The sequence below is a fragment of the Nyctibius grandis genome, chromosome 3 (assembly GCF_013368605.1).
Source record: "Nyctibius grandis isolate bNycGra1 chromosome 3, bNycGra1.pri, whole genome shotgun sequence".
Taxonomy (NCBI): Eukaryota; Metazoa; Chordata; class Aves; order Nyctibiiformes; family Nyctibiidae; genus Nyctibius; species Nyctibius grandis.
In genome coordinates this window covers 98,559,871-98,572,196 of record NC_090660.1, presented here as the reverse complement: position 1 = coordinate 98,572,196, position 12,326 = coordinate 98,559,871, and the positions used below count along the sequence as shown (strand labels likewise).

The window sequence follows — 12,326 nt, the reverse complement described above, 5'->3', positions numbered from 1 at the left end:
TAACAACGTACTAGGATATCTTTTAGAAAACTATAAGAATTACTGTGTTCTAAGAACAGGAAATGCAACTAAACTGTACACAATTTAACCTCCTCCTTTTTGTTTCCCTGCTTAAAGCTCACTTTAAATAGTAGCATCTGCATAGACTTACAAAGAAGCATGTATGTAAGCAGGAGTGAAATCCTAGCACTGTAATGAATACAGTTATTGTATTAAATAACAAGTAGTAAGGTAAGGTTGCCATAATGATTTGTGCTTGGGGTTTGCTTATTGTTCTGTTACTAATCTTCAGGTGGTTTCTTAATCAAGCAAATAAGCCAGGTTCTTCTGTCTGGAAATAAAATTGTTTGCGTGAGTTTTTCCTCGAATGTAAAAGTGAATGCAGGATGTCAATTTATCTTTTGTGAAGATAGTTTTTCTTGTGCAAATCATTGCTGCATTTAGCAGGAGTTCACAGAATCACAGAATCAACCAGGTTGGAAGAGACCTCTGGGATCATCGAGTCCAACCATTGCCCTGACACCACCATGTCAACTAGACCATGGCACTAAGTGCCATGTCCAGTCTTTTCTTAAACACATCCAGAGATGGTGACTCCGCCACCTCCCTGGGCAGCCCGTTCCCATGTCTAATGACCCTTTCTGAGAAGAAATTCTTCCTAATGTCCAACCTGAACCTCCCCTGGTGAAACTTGAGGCTATGTCCTCTTGTCCTATTGCTAGTTGCCCTGGAGAAGAGGCCAACTCCCACTCCACTACAACCTCCCTTCAGGTAGTTGTAGACTGCAATAAGGTCACCTCTGAGCCTCCTCTTCTCCAAACTAAACAACCCCAGCTCCCTCAGCCGTTCCTCATAGGTCAGACCCTCCAGACCCTTCACCAGCTTGGTCGCCCTCCTCTGCACTCGCTCCAACACCTCAACATCTTTCTTGAAGTGCGGGGCCCAGAACTGGACACAGTACTCAAGGTGCGGCCTCACCAGTACCGAGTACAGAGGGACAATCAGTTCCCTAGACCGGCTGGCTCCACTATTCCTAATAGAGGCCAGGATGCCATTGGCCTTCTTGGCCACCTGAGCACACTGCTGGCTCATGTTTAGCCGGCTGTCGATCAGCACCCCCAGGTCTCTTTCCGCCGGGCCGCTTTCTAACCACTCTTCCCCCAGCCTGTAGTGCTGCATGGGGTTGTTGTGGCCCAAGTGTAAGACCCGGCACTTGTTCTTGTTGAACCTCATGCCGTTGGTCTCGGCCCATCTATCTAACCTGTCCAGATCCCTCTGTAGGGCCTTCCTACCCTCCAGCAGATTGACACTCCCACCCAGCTTGGTGTCATCTGCAAATTTACTGAGGGTGCACTCAATCCCTACGTCTAGATCATCTCTAAAGATATTGAACAGCACCGGCCCCAGAACTGAGCCCTGGGGAACACCGCTAGTGACCGGCCGCCAGTTGGACTTTGCCAACAGGGGTTCACCACCACTCTCTGGGCTCGGCCATCCAGCCAGTTTTTAACCCATTTAAGAGTCTACCCATCCAAGCCCCGGGCAGCCAGTTTGTCTAGGAGGATGCTGTGGGAGACAGTGTCGAATGCCTTACTGAAGTCTAGATAGACTACATCCACAGCCCTGCCCTCATCTACTAAGCGGGTCACTTTGTCATAGAAGGAGACCAGGTTGGTCGAGCAGGACCTGCCTTTCGTGAATCCATGCTGGCTGGCCCCGATGCCCCGATTGTCCTGCATGTGCCGTGTAATGGCACTCAGGATGATCTATTCCATCACCTTGCCTGGCACCGAGGTCAGGCTGACAGGCCTATAGTTCCCTGGATCCTCCTTCCGACCCTTCTTGTAGATGGGCGTTACATTTGCTAATTTCCAGTCAGCTGGAACTTCTCCAGTTAACCAGGACTGCTGGTGGATAACCGAGAGTGGTTTGGCAAGTTCATTTGCCAGTTCCTTCATTACTCTGGGGTGAATCCCATCCGGGCCCATAGCCTTGTGGGTGTCCAACTGGCACAGCAGGTCACTAACTGTCTCCTCCTGGATTACGGGGGGTTCACACAGCCCCCTGTCCCTAACTTCAGGCTCTGGGGGCCGAGTCTCCTGAGGACAACTGGTCCTGACATTAAAGACCGAGGCAAAGAAGGCATTGAGCACCTCTGCCTTTTCCTCATCCCCTGACACTACACTACCCTCCTCGTTCAGCAAGTGGTGGAGGCTCTCCTTGACCCTCCTTTTGCTGTTGATATATTTGTAGAAACTTTTTTTGTTATCTTTGACTGTAGCAGCCAAATCAAGCTCTAATTGAGCTTTGGCCCTTCTAATCTTCTCCCTACATGACCTGGCAACATCCCTATAGACCTCCCAAGTTACCGGACCCTTCTTCCAGAGCAAATAGGCTCTCTTTTTTTCCTTGAGTTCTAGCCTAAGTTCCCTGTTTAACCAGGCTGGTCTTTTTCCCCGATGGCTTGTCTTCCTACACACCGGGACAGCCTGCTCCTGAATATTTAGTTGTATGTGTGTTAGTTTGGAAGAATAAACCATCTGCACTATAAAGTATCTGCAAATTCTGTTTGAACACCAGTTAATGCTAAATTGTTTGTTTCCATTTTAAAACTTTTCTTGCTTTCTCTTTTCTTCCAACTTCTTAGCCAGAAGTCATGCAAACTAAATTCATGGTGCTGAAGGATTTGTGCCTGGTATGAGGTCTTCCATGTCAGCTTACAAAATGGAATTAATTTTCTGGCGGTATGTTTATTGTGAAAATGCTGATGCAACCTCAATTACAGCAGCACTAGAAGCTGCTGCTACAGTACATCTACTGAGCCACAATTCTTTTTTAAACATTGTAGTTTTCTAACTTCAATGGAAAATAAGAATGACTATCTCTGTCCTTTAAACCAGGCATAGCTCTTAAATGATTTTATCTTTCCTCAGATGGTAGTTCTGTAGCTCTGGCTTGTGATGTCTAGAGATCCTTAGTGTTAGCATGAATGTACTGTTTTAGGAGCTTGATCACTGGGCAGGGAAAAAGTAACTACCCTCATGGTTGATTCGTTTACATACCATCACCTGTGAGTCTAGCTTCATGAAACATCTATTTACCAAGTTAAAGACAATGCCCCAACTTCTAAATTAGGGTATAGTTAATTTAATTTTTTTGTCATCTGAATTTTTAGCCATGCTTCTAACCAGCTAATAGGCTATCTTTCCTGAATTATGTTTGGTGTATTTCAAAATCTGACATTTCAATACAGGTTATGAAATGTCCAAATGTAACTTTCAATGATGTGTTAAGGTGCTTGCCTGTACTTGATTTTCTCTTTGCTGTCCTGCTCTGTTTCTTTAAGTAATGAAATGGATTGGGATCTCTTCAGTTCTTCCACTGAGAAGCTCAGTATTTTGAAACACTGGGTAAAGACTTATTTACAAGCCCCCTGCTGATGTTAATGGGAGTGGTAGTGGATACACTTTGAAAATGTAACCAAGAAACAGAAAAATAAAACAAGTGAATGTTTAGGTTTTTTAGTACTAAGTTCCTCTTGGAGCCTTAATGGGTGCTTCACCACACTCGTTCCACTGTGTTACTCCGGTAAAAATGGGAACCATCTAGTTATTTAGGCAATAAAATACATTGCAGACCCGAACTCTTACAATGCCTTTTATGCCAAAGTGTTTCAAAATGCAGTACAAATCCAGGGGAATAGAAAGGTGCCATTTCCACAGGCCAAAATTTCAATTTAAGTTTTGAATGGAAACAAAAGCAAATCTGGATCTCTGAACCCTGGGTGAGAAATCAGCAGTGGGTGGTATCGCTCTTACAAAGGTCTAAAGCAAAACAGTTTGAAATTAGGCTAAAGTCTCTGCAACATAACTGGTCACAGGTATTGCAGCAAATTATAACTTAGAAAACTGGAACTTAATTGAAAATGAGGGTTGGGGCAATCCCAAGCACAAATACAGGCTGAGCTGAGAATTAATTGAGAGCAGCCCCGAGGAGAAGGACTTAGGGGTGACGGTTGACGAGAAGCTCAACATGAGCTGACAGTGCGTGCTTGCAGCCCAGAAGGCCAATCATATCCTGGGCTGCATCAAAAGTAGCGTGGCCAGCAGGTCGAGGGAGGTGATTCTGCCCCTTTACTCCGCTCTTGTGAGACCCCACCTGGAGTACTGCGTTCAGCTCTGGGGCCCCCAACATAAGGAGGACATGGAGCTGTTGGAATGAGTCCAGAGGAGGGCCACGAAGATGATCAGAGGGCTGGAGCACCTCTCCTATGAAGACAGGCTGAGAGTTGGGGCTGTTCAGCCTGGAGAAGAGAAGGCTCTGGGGAGACCTTCTAGCAGCCTTCCAGTATCTGAAGGGGGCCTACAGGAAAGCGGGAGAGGGACTTTTTACAAGGGCATGCAGTGATAGGACAAGGGGTAATGGTCACAGAATCACAGAATCACAGAATGTTAGGGATTGGAAGGGACCTCGAAAGATCATCTAGTCCAATTCCCCTGCCGGAGCAGGAATACCTAGACCATATCACACAGGAACGCGTCCAGGCGGGTTTTGAATGTCTCCAGAGAAGGAGACTCCACAACCTCTCTGGGCAGCCTGTTCCAGTGTTCGGTCACCCTCACCGTAAAGAAGTTTTTCCTCATATTTATGCGGAACCTCCTGTGCTCCAGCTTGCACCCATTGCCCCTTGTCCTGTCAAGGGAGGTCACTGAGAAGAGCCTGGCTCCATCCTCATGACACTTGCCCTTTACATATTTATAAACATTAACGAGGTCATCCCTCAGTCTCCTCTTCTCTAAGCTAAAGAGACCCAGCTCCCTCAGCCTCTCCTCGTAAGGGAGATGTTCCACCCCCTTAATCATCTTCGTGACTCTGCGCTGGACTCTCTCTTGCAGTTCCCTGTCCTTCTTGAACTGAGGGGCCCAGAACTGGACACAATATTCCAGATGCGGTCTCACCAGGGCAGAGTAGAGGGGGAGGAGAACGTCTCTCGACCTGCTGACCACACCCCTTCTAATACAGCCCAGGATGCCATTGGTCTTCTTGGCCACAAGGGCACACTGCTGGCTCATGGTTATCCTGCTGTCCATTAGGACCCCAGGTCCCTTTCCCCTACGCTGGTCTCCAACAGCTCTGTCCCCAACTTGTACTGGTACATGGGGTTGTTCTTGCCCAGATGCAGGACTCTACACTTGCCCTTGTTATATTTCATTAAATTTCTCCCCGCCCAACTCTCCAGCCTGTCTAGGTCTCTCTGAATGGCTGCGCAGCCTTCCTTCTTGCCCTTTTTGAAGACTGGAGTGACATTCGCTTTCCTCCAGTCCTCAGGCACCTCTCCCATTGCCCACGACTTAGCAAAGATGATGGAAAGTGGCCTAGCAAACCGTTACTAATGGTAACGGTTTTAAACTGCAAGAGGGTAGATTTAGATTAGATATTAGGAAGAAATTCTTTCCTGTGAGGGTAGTGAGACACTGGAACAGGTTGCCCAGAGAAGCTGTGGATGCCCCCTCCCTGGCAGTGTTCAAGGCCAGACTGGATGGGGCTTTGAGCAACCTGGTCTAGTGGAAAGGTGTCCCTGCCTGTGGCAGGGTGGTTGGAACTAGATGATCTTTAAGGTCCCTTCCAACCGAAACCATTATATGATCTGTGAAAGTCTTGTAATACATGCTTTGTTTTGCTGTTGCAAGAAATGTTTGATATCATCAAAATTGATACTCAGAATTGTCAAACTTGCAAACCTTTGTTTAGGCACCTGTGCTTAACTTCAACACACTTATGTTTCTGAATAACTTAAAGCAGTAAAAGAAATGTAGTTACGGCTTTGTGAAGCATCAAGCTCTCAGGGATGCATTCATCTTCAGAAGCGATGATGTGACGTGGGTGCAGATGTCCTTCCTGTTGCTTTTTGAGGCAGCTCTGCACCCATGGCGCACAGGTACTTTTGAAAAGTTAACCCACTGATGCTTCAGGTTTCTGTTCTGCTTTATCCTTTCTGTTCGGCCAGCCAGTAGCAGTAAGCAAATGCTTTAGCATCAATTGCTCCAGCTAAGAAAAATGTACTTTGAAACCTACTGTAAGTTGCAGCTTTGCACTACCAAGTTTTCAGGTGATGTAGAAAGCATCTGAACAGCAAAAGGAAATGTTTTTTGTCATGCTGTCAGGAAAGTTCAGTGTCTCACCACTGTCTCTGTTTTGTTTATCTTTGTGTTATCCCTTCTAAGATAGGGAAGGGCTGCTCTCCCCAGATAGGACCCTTGCTAATGTCAGAGCAGGCATGATCATGCATGTTCTGAGTAGAGACATCCACCATCCTCACTGTAAGTCGCGAGTCCTGGTTTAATGCCTGCTGACGCCCAAATACCTGTAGGTGCCCAAAGGAGGTGAGCCTGTGCCTATAAGATAATGAGTTCAAGATCAAGCTTTTCTTCATATAAACAGATTGGAAGCAGTGGGACCAAACATGATGTGACTTGATGCCCTGGCAGCCTTTCTGAGCTTGGCATCCCGTTCTCACGGTGCTTAGGACAGCAGCGAGAGTGGAAAACCTGTGGGTTGTGGGACTTAACATATTTAAGCCTGTATGACTGCTGACAGTTGAGCCAAGGGGTTTGTGAAATGAGAATGGTATGGTAGCAGAACATGCTGAGGTCCAGGCTTTTGCAGGTTAGAGGCATTTGCAGTCCATTCCTGACTTTTGTCTTGGAGAAGGAGTTTTTCAAGCACACTGTTGAACCTGGGGCCATGATGTTAGCATCCTTTTGTACCGTATGGTGTATTGGTGAGATGTTTTGTTTAAACTATGTAAGTTGATGCTGGAGACTGACCGACTGAGAAATTCACAAGTTAGCTAATGTGATTTTCATTTGAAATTCAGGCAGAGCTGGCAGTAAAACATGTTTGTCTTCTCATTTTAATACAGATGTAACATGATTGGTCTTAAAGTGCAGAGGCAACCGTTCCCATCTCTGGGGAAATGTTATAAATAGCGGTTGTTTCTTGTTAGTCTGGCTTCAATGTACCTAATGTGTCAAACACGGAACCACAAAATACTTGATTAACTGAAAAGGTATCAAAATGGATAACTAAATAACTCTTCTATAATTCTGACTTTCAGCATCTTTCCGTACTGTGTATTTCTTGGTGTGCAGTGCTGTTTTACTTATCTTACACTAAGTGATGGGAAAACTGTTTCCTAAGTGCCCTACAAAGTACATAAATTTAATGGTTGCTCATTATTCTGTGATCTAGCATAAACACTATAGAGCAGAAACAGAGGAGCTCATAAGTGGCATTTTTGGAACCCTGAAGAGCTGTTCCAGGAATTCATTCTACACAGCTTTTTTGCCTCCTGTTTTTATGGAGTGCCATATCTACAAAATGTACCATTTGAAAAGTGACTCTATTTTGAACACCACAGGCATAAAAGACCATTGAAGAATGTGCTGTTGCTCTGAGCCAAGTTTGGACAGCACTTTGAAAGTAGGAGTCCTAGGAAAACCTGAGAAACAGAGATGCTAAGGTAATAGATTGTGAAGTTCTTTACCAATCCATGATTAATGTAACAGAACCTGTTCTACGCAGGAAATAGCAGCTTATTTACTTCTTCATTCTTCTTCCTTTCCCTATTTCAAAAATCATCCCTCTCTCAGAATTTGTGATACTGGGCAAAGCTCCAGGGAAAAAGAGAACATGAAAATTGTCCAGGCTTCTGAGCCTGTTAAGCATTCATGCACATAAGGGAAGAAATAATTTGTAGACCAAAAAAAAAAAACCCAGCCCCAGGAAAAAAAAAAAAAAGGCTTTCTCTGAAGACACGTAATACTCAGTACAATGTTGTTTTATGGCCTGGCATCAGTTCTACATATGTTAACAAAATGTCTATCCATTAGCCCTTTGATGTGGCTTCCAGATATCCCTATGCTCAAACTAAATCATGCATACAGTAGGGCTTTGAGTAGAAATGTTTTAAGAGCCTGGTGCCATCACATTGTGGCTCCATTATCACATTTTCTCCATGTGGATTGTTTTGCTATTCATTGCAAAATGTTGAAGGGTTGTAAGTGCACTTCTGTGAGCCTCTCTCCTGTGACTGTAAGCTAATGCTTGTCAGTGCTAGAATTTAAGAGAATTTAAGAGATGATTAGGAAGACTGGGTTTTGAGAGCGCCAGCCCATTACTTCATGATAGTGGACTGATGGGAAAGAAGAAGAAATAAGAGAAATGGCGAAAAAGAAAGAAGAGAAAGGGTGAAGAAGGAACATTGACATTGTTAGGAAATGTTTTATTTTCTTTGAAGTTTTTGTATCAATATTTGCTGAAAGAAGTAGTACCTTCTGTGTGTGTGTTTGTTTTATTAGTTACAGGACTTTGTACTGTTAATGGGCAAGGTGTTTTTATAGTTTGCCTTGTGAGAGTGTCAATATTGCCATCATTTGTTCTTAAACAGAGGTCTTGTCATGATGAAAACAGTCAAATTAATATGAAATTGATATGGAGGAAAATTTTCTTTGTAACTTGACCATTTGATTTTTTTTTTTTGTACTGCCAGAAGGCCTACCAAATTTTAAGTCTGAAGTGCAGCTAAATTTTGTGGTGTAGAGCTTGGCAAATCTTCTAAAACTTGAATTGTCCATTGAAAACCCAAGAGCTGACTGAAAGCATTTAATTCTGTTGGGGAGAACTTGGCAATAGTTTGTCTTCTGACTTTGAATAGCCAATACGTCTTAAAGTAGGCATGTTTTTTGGAAGCCTCAGTGTCTGGGTATGCAACAAATACATCTTATAAGTGATTTGTGCCAATGTGGTTGATGTCCTTAAGGGGCAACAGTTAAAAAGCATTGTACTACTTAGAGTGTGTGTCTGAAATATTGGTGGAAGTAGTGAATTTGTGTATGTGGAAGAAAGATTCAAAACAGCTTACATATATTTAAAAATTATTTTCCTGATGTAATTTTGCTGGAAGGCACCAAGTCAGGTTCACCAGTGTAATGTGACCTTCGTAATATTTAGATGTTTTAAAAATGATAGACCATTTCTATAAATGGGCAGCTGGGAGCAGGGGGGAGGGCTGGGATGGTAGCAGTCTCTGCTGAGCTTGGAGACACACCTGAAGTTGCTGTGTCTCTCAGCTTGGTGATGCCAGAGCAGAACCAAGGGATGTGCTCCAGTAGGTACAAGCAAACCAGCATCTCTTTGAAAGGGTCCTTCTTTTGCCAGCTGAGTAGCCATCAGTGCATATGAGCTATTGCAACACGAAGGAAAAATGTATTAGCTTTATTTGCCATCAACAACTGGTCTCCAGAGGGGGCAGGACTTTCTTAGAGTGTGCTAACTCAACCTGCTGGCATGCAACTGGTGATATCCTAGGTTCCTGCAGCATCAGGGTGACAGTGACAAGGGATGAGGACATCTAGGTGGCCTTCCTCACTAGAGTCAAGTGGAGTTTGGAGAAATTGAGTGCTGCTGTTACCCTGCCACATATTCCATTTGGATTCTTTTGATGTAAGCTCAGACAGCGTGCTTTCTGCCTTTCACCCGAGCCTGGGCATAGATACCAGCATATACACGTCATCTGTCCGCCTGCCCCAGCCTCTTTCTCTTTTTGAATGCAGTCTGGTATCAGCGCAAAGCTACTTGCTAGACCTTTGCTCTGTGCACTACTCTTCGGAGCGTTTGGTCGGATTTTAACTTCTCTGCTTCTTAAACTGCAACCAACTAAATTATGAGACTAGAAGTTAAAAATGAACATTTAGGGTGCTTGTTCTGTTGGACAGCAAATATATCTGAGCACGCAGTTTTGTAGTCCTTTTGATGATGTAAGTATAAGCAGATACACTGGAATATTTTTTTTCCTCACCCATTCCTTTACCTCTACTCCCACACAGCAGTTTAAAGAATTACTGTGGGATTTTATTTCAGTAGTAATTTACAAATACGCATAGGGTTTACAGAATGGTTGTGAAAGCTTTTTTTCTCCACACTGAAAAAGTTATCTTCTAACACTACTTTGGATCCTTCTCGCATTCTAATACACAAGACTATCTAAGGGTAGTCCTGGGTTTGGCAGATGTGATACTTGCCTGAGGCATGAAGTAAGAAACCACAATATTGAGGAGGAAGGAGGAAAGAAACTATATTGTACTTTACATTATGAGTAAGTAGATGCCAGAAATGCTAGTGCCAAGTGTCAAGAATTAGTTTAAAAACAACTGTTCACTACAGAAGTAGTCAAATGGCTGCAGTCTTATGTTTGTAATTGTTAGGTTCAGACTGTATGCTTGACTTTGTACAACAGAAGGAGGACTACTGAGATAGTTCTTGTCTTAGTGAGTCTTCAGTCAGAAGATGAGTACAGTGCTTAAAAAATACATCTTTTCCATGCAAGTCTAGTGGAAAACTGCATGTCTGAGAGCATGTGGATTGGATGCAGAGGGCTGTTCGACACAGATTCAGAGGTTCCCACACACGGGACCAATGTGGAGGAAGATCTGACAGTGAGATTTTAGATGGTGGACAAAGCTAATGGAGTGGAGGGGAAATGCTAAAAGCAGTGAAATCTGATGGTCAGGTTGGGGCTGAGGTGAAAGGGGAATGACTTGGTCTGTTCAATCATGCTGAAATACTGACAGTAGAAGTGTTACGCTAAGAAATGTGTCATGGCAGCAGCTGAGAGAGATGGTTCTGTGATTCTGTGACGGTTACTCAAGGATGTAGCAGAGTATCTAGCAGAGTTTGTAGTTTTGGTGGGCAGACAGACAATATTCTTGAGAAACACTGACCCAGCTGCAGAATTGTGGGTAGACTTGTTAAGGTTTCATGCATCACATTTCTGCTTTGTGAGAACAAGGTATAGGGATGGTGACAACGATAGCTGACCACAGTTGGTGTGGTCTTTAAGAGAATTAGTCTCAAGGCCTTGGCTTCCTTTGTGAGTACGTGCTTCAAAACATAGATATCATTTGTTCTTGGGTTTTTTTATACCATTGTTACATAGTTTTTTATACAGTTCGTCAGCCTAGAAGGAGTCCCCTAGGCTTCAGAGACCTTAAAGGCCTTGCACTTTGCCACTGTAGCTTTATTGTAAATGTAGTCACAATGATGCAAAAGTATTTATTATGGTTTGGCAAAGCAAAATACACTGTAAAGCACATTATACCAGTAAAATTTGTCCAAAGTGATTGTTAATAAAATGTTAAAGGTCTTGTGAGGCTAGCAGGCATAAATCTTAATTAAATCAAAGAATGAGTTTTGTTTATAGAGTTTCTCAAGTATTATCAGTACTTATACCAACAATATATCATGATGTAATATGTAATTTATCTAGAATTTTGTTGTGCACAAATATAATTCTAATTCGTTGTAACAGGTAAATGGAAATTTTGGTCAAATTCCTGATTTATATGATTGACTTTTTTTCAATAGTACTTGTCAGAAAACTAAACTGGTGTACATGTTTAGGACTGAGATCCTATTTCTTTTTTATTGAAGTTGCAAAGAAAAAAAAAAGCATGTTACAGCATCTTTAACAGAAAATGTGTTTTGTACCATAGTTTCTATAGGTTTGCTTCTTTATACATGCTGAAAAGTTTTTTATTCTGTCGTTTATTCCATAGACTGGTTTACAAATTTGCACAGAAATAAACTAAAATGTGTATTCTTCTGGTAGTTACATAGTCCCTTGACATCTGATTTCTATTGCAGTGTTCAAATTTACAACCATCATTGTGAAATATTAGTCTCTAGAACAGCGTACAATGTCCTGGTATAAGTTACTCAGAAAAAAATCCCTATGTCCCATTTCATCTAATCATATATACATTGTCATATATAGAGTGGAGAATGGAATAATATCGTGCAGTAAGATGAAATAGTCTGTAAACCATACCGCTTTAGAAATTGCATCAAATTGATGTTTTTTCCTAGAGTGCATATAAGCAAATAGAAGTAGGATTTTAAATATTTCAGCTCAGCAGGGAAGAATATTAATGCTGTCTCAATACTTCTGTATAACTTAAAATTCTGGGCTTTATTTTTTAATTGTGTGTCTGATCTAATGATCGTTGTGCTTAGTTTCTGCTTTCAGTGATGTCAACTGGACAAAGATTTTTCTCATCCTCTCCGTATGCCAAATGTAATGTGCTGCTTATGGGAGAAGGTATTTCATGAAATAATACTCCTTCGCTCTAATGGAATTTGTTGCTGTAAGCTCTCTCTCTCTCTCTGATAGTTTTAGGACACCTTCTTCTGTGGCGCGCTGCTCGGCAGAGTAGAGAGTATTCTAGCATTCCAAATGGGAAATGTCTGTCATCCAGCTTCTTGCCAGG

The 12,326-nt window shown here is 42.8% G+C and overlaps 1 protein-coding gene across 1 annotated transcript in view; it reads left to right on the top strand.

Annotated features, from left to right (window-relative positions):
• CPQ (carboxypeptidase Q) overlaps positions 1–12,326 on the top strand; it is a 148,427-nt gene that overhangs the window by 41,392 nt on the left and 94,709 nt on the right. The gene's annotated exons all lie outside the window — the stretch shown is intronic.